Here is a 7,597-nt window from a genome sequence, read left to right on the forward strand (position 1 = left end):
CCCACAGCTGGGTAGCAGAGAGACTGGAGCCACTGATCACTTTAGGAGAATTCCCCAAACAGTGTCTGTGTCTATTCACTCCTTCCTCTTGAGAAATTCCTCCCGTTCAAGCCCGCCACTCCCCACAGTGGCCTGGCTTCTCCTACCGTGGCCTGGCTTCTCCCACCGCCAAAGCTCCAGCCAGACCGGTGACCGTGGGAGTCTGGGTCTGCTGCGCGACTCAGCCCCTCCAGTGTCCACCGCCTCCAAAGGTGCTCACAGCCCCCGTGTGTTTGCCAGCACCTGGATTCCTCCCAGAGCCGCTCAGACCTTGCACAGCTGGGGAGGGAGCAGTTGACCTGGCTCTCTCCCAAGGACCCTATGGTAAACCCAGCAGCGTCCCTGGGCCTGGGGCTGCAGCCCCGGGACCACACGCTTGTCCTGGGACCCTACCTTGTTGCAGCACTCCCCTTAGGATCTGTTCTTTGTTCTTTCGGTTCTGCCACAATCCTTGGTCCTCTGTTTTCAAAAATGCTGAAATATGTTGGTTGCTTGCCTTTCTACTCCATAGACCGGTCAGGATTTTCTCCCCTGAGCAGAGGAAAGCCGAATCTGCTCCTTCCTACTCTGACGCCATCTTAGATCCCCCGTTTTATGTCTTCATTTGATTCTTTTTGTCAACTCTCATGTACTATGTTATTAACATAAAATGTTTTTTTTTTGTTCCTGTGTTTCCTATGTGTTTGGGGGTTTTTAGAGAGGGATTATTCATTGAGTATGTAGAGTTAATGTCATTTAGAATTTTGAAGCTTCCTTCATTTCATTCACAATTTGGATCTACACCATACCTCATTCTAAAGCAAAAGTACTTTAAAATGGGTAAGTGTCTAAGTCACACTAATGTGGAGTATTTTTTAAAATATTTTATTTATTTTTTTTTAGAGAGGGAAAGGAGGGAGATAGAGAGAGAGAGAAACATCAATGTGCGGTTGCTGGGGGTTATGGCCTGCAACCCAGGCATGTACCCTGGCTGGGAATCAAACCTGCGGCACTTTGGTTCGCAGCCCGCGCTCAATCCACTGAGCTACGCCAGCCAGGGCTTAATGTGGAGTATTTTAATAACACAATAAGCACAACTGTCAATGACCATTATATATATTAAGTAAAAAGTTGAAATAAAAACATTTTTCTGTAAATGTAACAACTGAACTTCCAATAACACATTTTTAGTTTTGTGTTTCTTTTGTTAAATGATTTGAGAGAGAGACAGACAGAGAGAGAAACATCGATTCATTGTTCTACTTATTTATGCATTTATTGTTTGATTCTTGTATGTGCCCTGACTAGGGTTCGAACCCACAACCTTGGCATATTAGAATGTCACTCTAACCAGTGTGAGCTACCTGACCAGGGCCTGGTATTGTATTTCTTTCATATTTTTATTTTATAAGAGTTTTAGATCCACAGAAAAGTTGTGGGAAAGGTAGAGAGATATTCCATATACATATACTATGAGGGAGGACCCCCCAAAATCCAGAATTTGTTTATCAAAAATTGTGTATTTATTCTGACATATTTAAACTTCAGTCACCTTCAAAGTACTCTCCATTTGATGCAACACACCTATCAAGACTTTTTTTCTACTTCTCAAAACAGTTTTGGAACTCATTGATTTTGATGCCTTAGTGCTTCTGGGGGTTTTTTTGTTGTTGTTTGTTTGTTTCACCTCTTCCACATCAGCAAAACAGTTCCCTCTGATGAGTTTTTTTCATTTGGGGAAACAAACAAAGTCAGTCAGGGTGAGATCAGGTGAATAGGGAGGGTGGGGTATGGGGGTCATGCCATTTTTTAGTCAAAAACTGCTGACCACTCAGAGCAGTGTGGGCAGGTACACTCCTAAATCACCCATCGTGAAATGGGCAAATGCGTTGAAAGTCTAAAAGAAAATTCTCTGAAGTTAAGCCAGCCTCTCACAACAACACCAGCTGGTACACTGACACAGATGGGTTCCTAGAACACTCACCTAGTGGGGGAAGTCTATACTACAAGGGGCTTGCCCTCCAGAAGATAATTCTTGGATTTTTGGAGTCCCCACTCATATATACAGTTTCCTCTATTGTTACTATCTCCTGTTGATGTGGTATACTTGTCATAATTAATGTACCAATATTGACACATTATTATCTACAATCCATACTTTTTCCAGATTTCCTTAGTTTTTACCTAATGTTCTTTGTATATTCAAGGATTCCATCCAGGATAGCGTATTAGATTTAATCGCTGTGTCTCCTTAGGCTCTTCACTAGCTGTGATAGTTTCTCATGCTTTCCTTGTTTTTGACCACTTTGACAGTTTTGAGGAGTACTTGTCAAGTATTGTTTTCAATGTCCCTCAATTGAGATTTGTCTGCTCTTTCTTACCAATTTTTTTCATCTTTTTAAAGAATTAGATTTTGGTTTCATCGATTTTTCTCTACTGTTTTCTCATTTACAATTTTGTTGATTTCTATTCTAATATTTATTAAGTTTTTTTCCTTACTTAAAATTTAATTTCCTCTTCTTTCACTTCCTAAGGTAGAGAGTTACATTATTGATTTTAGATCTTTCTTCTTATATAAATTTTCTATGTATTGCTTTAGCTGCAGCCATTGCAGCTAAATTTGATAAGTTGTAGTTTCATTTTTATTCATACTACTTTAAATTTTTTCTTAAGATTTCTTCTTTGACTGATAGTTTATTTACAAGGTCATTGTTTAATTTACAATTATTTTGGGATTTTTCAGCTATCTTTCTGTTCTTTATTTCCAGTATAATTTTATTGTGATCTAAGAACAGGTTTTGTATAATTTATGTTATTTTAAATGTATTTACATGTGTTTTATGACCCAGATTATGGTCTATCTTGGTGACTCCCATGCAAACTTGAAAAGAATGTATATTCTGGTGTGTTGCAGAACTGACAATCAGAGCAAGCTGATTAATAGTGTTTTTCAAGTTATATGCATCCTTAATGATATTCTGCCTGAATGATCTATAAATTACTGACAGAGGCATACTGAAGTCTTCAAGTGTAGTAGAGGGTTTCTCTATTTCTCCTATCCTTTCTATCAGTGTTTTTTCCTCATGAATTTTGATGCTCTGTTGCTATGTACATACACATTAAGGATTGCTGTGTCTCCTTGATGAATCGAGTCCTTTATCATTATATAAATTTTATCCCTCATAAAATTCTTTTCTTGTTCTGAAGTTTGCTTTATCTGACATTAATATACTACCCTGGCTTTCATTTGATTAATGTTAGCATGTTATTTTTCTCTATCTCTTTATATTTAACCTCTTAGAACCTTTAAATTGAATTTCTTATAAACATATATGGTTGGTCTAGTTTTTCTACACTCTTGACAACCTCTGTTTTTCATTTGGCATGTTTAGACCATTCACATGTAAAGTATTTTTATATAGTTGGATTAATATCTACCATCTAAATAACTGATTTCTATTAGTTAAATTTCCTCTGTTTCTTTTTTCTTCTCATTTGCTGCCTTTTCTGATTTAATTGAGCATTTTATTTATTCTTTTTCATACCTTTTCTCAGCATATTATTTATATTTCTTTTTAAAAATTTTCAATGCTTGTCCTGTTATTTTTTAATTAGTCTTAGTTCACTTCAGATAACACTGTTTCACATGTATCACAAGTAACTTATAGTAGAATATTCTCAAATTCTGCCTCCTTTTCCCTGAGACTCCACATTTATTACTTAAACTTACCTATATGATTTTATCACCCAATGCATTGTTACTATTAATGCTTTAAAGAAAGTTATATTTTAGGGCAATTAATAATAAGAGAAGATTTTATTTTATCTTTGTTTATTCTTGCTCAGATTCCTTTTTTTGTCAATTAAAACCAAAACTTCTGATATACATTAAATATATTATATATCACATATATTATTTATTATACCCAAAGATCTTTTAACATTACTGTCAGGGCTGGTCTACTGGCATTATTTTTCTCCTTTAGAAGTTCTTTATATTTCTTTTTCACTTTTGAATGATAATTTCACTGAATGTAGAATTCTAGATTGGTGGGGGTTTTTTCCCCCAATACTAAAACACTTCATGCCACTCTCTTGTTGCCTATTTGTTTTCTGACACAAAATTCACACTGTATTTCTTCTCCCTATTCCTGTGTAAATAAGGTACTTTCTATCCTTGACTTCTTTACAGATTTTTTCCTTGTCACTGTTTATGTACAGATTGAATATATGTCTAGGTGTAGCCTTTTAAAGATTTATCTTGGTTAGTGTTCTTTGAGATTCCTGGATCTGTGATGTATCTGTCATTAATTTTGGAAAGTTCTTAGAAACTTTGAATATTTCTACTCCATTCTTTCTTCTTCCAGTCTTCTAATTGCACATATGTTACACTTTTTTTATATTGTTCCGCAGTTCCTGGATACTATGTTCTGCTTTGTTTTTCTTTATTTTCTTTGCATTGCACTTTGGGAAATTTCTATTGGCCAATTGTAACAGAACATCCAGTGAGGTCCCACAGACTGCCACCCATAGGCAATAACTGTAGAGACAGAAACTGGTGGAAAAGAAAGTGGAATTTTTATTTACATATGTATAAACATATAGTAGATTTCTTGATGTCTACCCCCAAGGGGGTGGGGAGTACAACAGCAGTTTCCCACAGCATCACTGTGGGGAAGGGGCATAGGCATTGTTGCCAGACTGCCTCCTGGGACCTATGGGCCTCAATCTCCTCTCCCTACCCTGCTGCTCTCTTCTTACTGGCCTTGCTCATACTACATGCAGTGCTCCTGGTCAGGCCTTAAGTGCTCAGGGAGGGGCGCAGGGCCTGACCCTCCCTGGCTGCACTGGGGCCACAGGCAACAGGCCTGCATTGGCGAGGGCCACCAGCAGGTGGCAGCGACCGTGGCTTTCTGCCCACCGCATGTCTTCTCAGGTCCCTCCTCCCTCAGCCCAGGGCCCTAGCCTCCTTCCCTCCCTTCTTACTGGAGCTCCCTGCACTCCAGGCCCTTCCTCCAATGCTCAGGGAGGGGGTGGTGCTGGGGAAATGCTCCCAGGCCTCCAAGGCCCCCCAGTCACCAAGGTCCAGGGGCCCAGGAATTCCAGTCCCGGTAGGTCTGGAAAGAGGGGAGAATCTAAGACAGCAGTGGTCTGGTGTGCTCTCCTTTTAAAAAGCACCCCCGCTACCCAATCCCTCCCCCCAACCCCTCCCCCTGTCCCACCCACCATTATGCTGTGGAGGCACATAGGAGGGTATATTCACCCCCCCATCCAATCATCTTCCTGGTTTTTGGCGCCAGCATTGTGCCAAATAATCCTTTTTCGTGTCTTATGTACCCAGCATCCTGGTTGCTGGGGCCACGCACACCTGCACCCATCTTCAGCACTTCTCCACCCTTCTCTATTTTGGCAGGATGTCCCCCCATTACACCATCTTCAAGTTTTTCCTTGGATATGTTAAGTCTACTAATGAGCCAGTGTAGGCATTTTTCGTTTCCGTTTCTGTGTTTTTGATTTCTAGAATTTCTTTTTGATTTTATTTCAGAGTTTCTATCTCCCTACTTACAATACACATTTGTTCTTGTATGTTATCTACTTTTCCCATTAAGGACCTATTACTCATGGCTAGATTAAATTCTTTGATAATTCCAACATCTGTATCATACCTGAGTATGGTTCTGATGTTTGCTTTGTCTCTTCACACTATGTTTATTTCTTGCCTTCTGGTATCCTTTGTATTTGTTGTTGTTGAAAGGTAGTTCTAGTGTGTAATAAAATTGGGGTAAGGTAAGTAGGCTTTGAGTGTGATGATTTATGTTAATATGGCTAAGAGTTGGGCTGTGTTAAATGTTTATTGTAGCTATGGGTACTATAAGCTTCAAATTAGTCTCATATCTTTATTTTTATTTCCCATCTAGGCTTTGGGGCTTGTTTATACCCTTCTCCTCAGAGTGTTTCTTGCAGCTTTTTCAGCTCTCACCCACTGTTACTTGATTAGAGCTTTGTTGTTCTGGTTGTAGGATATGGAGGACAAGAAGCATTCCATAACCTTATGATTAAGTTTCAGTCTTTTAGATGCTCTGTGTCTCAGTGCTGTGTCCTTCACAAATGTTTCTGTCCTTCCTCCAGATACATATTTTCTTTCTTTCCTCCTGCTCCTTTCCTAGACTGCAACATTCCCCGTGTATTTCCTTAAAGCCCTGTTCCATGTTGACCATTATCCTCCCCACAGTCCTTTAGGTGAGAGACCAGGAAAGCTGTGAGGAATTCTCCTTCCCATCCAGGACACAGTTTCAGAATTATGCTCTGGTGAAGTATTTTACCCTGAAGAGTAGACCTTTGTTATGGAGCTTACGAAAGTATTTAGTAATGGTTACTTTCCCCCTCCCTCTGCTAGAGCCAGGGAAGATTTTTTTTTTAATTAGGCTCTTTATCCTCAGAACTTAGTGGGGTTCCTGGAGGGAAAGTCCATGATTGTGTAAGCAGACATTGGCAGCTCTATCACTCTGCACGTGACTGTCTGCTCATAATTCAGAGTAGCACTTTTAAAAGGTAAAACTAGAACTTACACTCAGGAAACCTGAAGTCAGAGACTCTGCTTCACCAGCCAAAGGGAGAAAAGAAGAGGAAAGAAAAATGTTTTGAAATTCTACACCAGAGCTTGAGGTTCTCTTTGTAGAGCCCAATCAGCTTTAAAGACAGGAAAGATGAAATACAGAGAAAACCATGTTTCCCCAAATTAATATTGCCTGCATCCTTTGATTAGGTGAGTCAAATACTTTATTGTCCCATAATGTTGTCAAGATTCCCTACTGACCTATTCTTTAGTGATAACCAACATTTGATTAGAGAAATATGACAGGGATTCACCTAATGAAAACATCAGAACATCCTGCTTGAACTCTTTAGGCATAAAGGAAGAGTTAACAATCCAAATGAATTGTTGGAGGATTGAAGTTCTAGGAAGCAAAAGGGCTTTAATAAAACCTTTTGTTTACTTTGAAATAGACACAGGGGTTACCAAATATGTGCAATCCATACAGCTGTATCTAGGTATTCTGCTTGCATTTACTTTCTCACCTTTCATGTTTTAAACAACCTAGTTCCAATTCTGTGTGTGAATTTTAATAAGAAAATTGAAAACTTGGTCCAGTGTGCTTTAAATGCCTTCCTGTACAAATCATATGTGGCTTTTCTCCTTAATGGGAAAAAATGAAATCTCAAGACCCTAGACTCCTCTCTTTCCCGGTCCAAGGTTGTGGTCTGGCTGTGAATAGTCTCAGGGGATTTCGCAAAAGCCCTGTAAACCCAGACTTCTGTGTTTAACATTGATCTTGCTCTTTGGCAGACTTTACTTTTCTTTTAAGATTTTATTTATTTATTTTTAGAGAGGGAAGGGAGAGAGAAAGAGAGAGAGAAACATCAATGTGCGGTTGCTGGGGGTCATGGCCTGCAACCCAGGCATGTGCCCTGACTGGGAATCGAACCTGCGACACTTTGGTTCGCAGCTCGCGCTCAATCCGCTGAGCTACGCCAGCCAGAGCTGGCAGACTTTACTTTTTATTTACATTTGATTTCA

The sequence above is a fragment of the Phyllostomus discolor genome, chromosome X (assembly GCF_004126475.2).
Source record: "Phyllostomus discolor isolate MPI-MPIP mPhyDis1 chromosome X, mPhyDis1.pri.v3, whole genome shotgun sequence".
NCBI lineage: Eukaryota > Metazoa > Chordata > Mammalia > Chiroptera > Phyllostomidae > Phyllostomus > Phyllostomus discolor.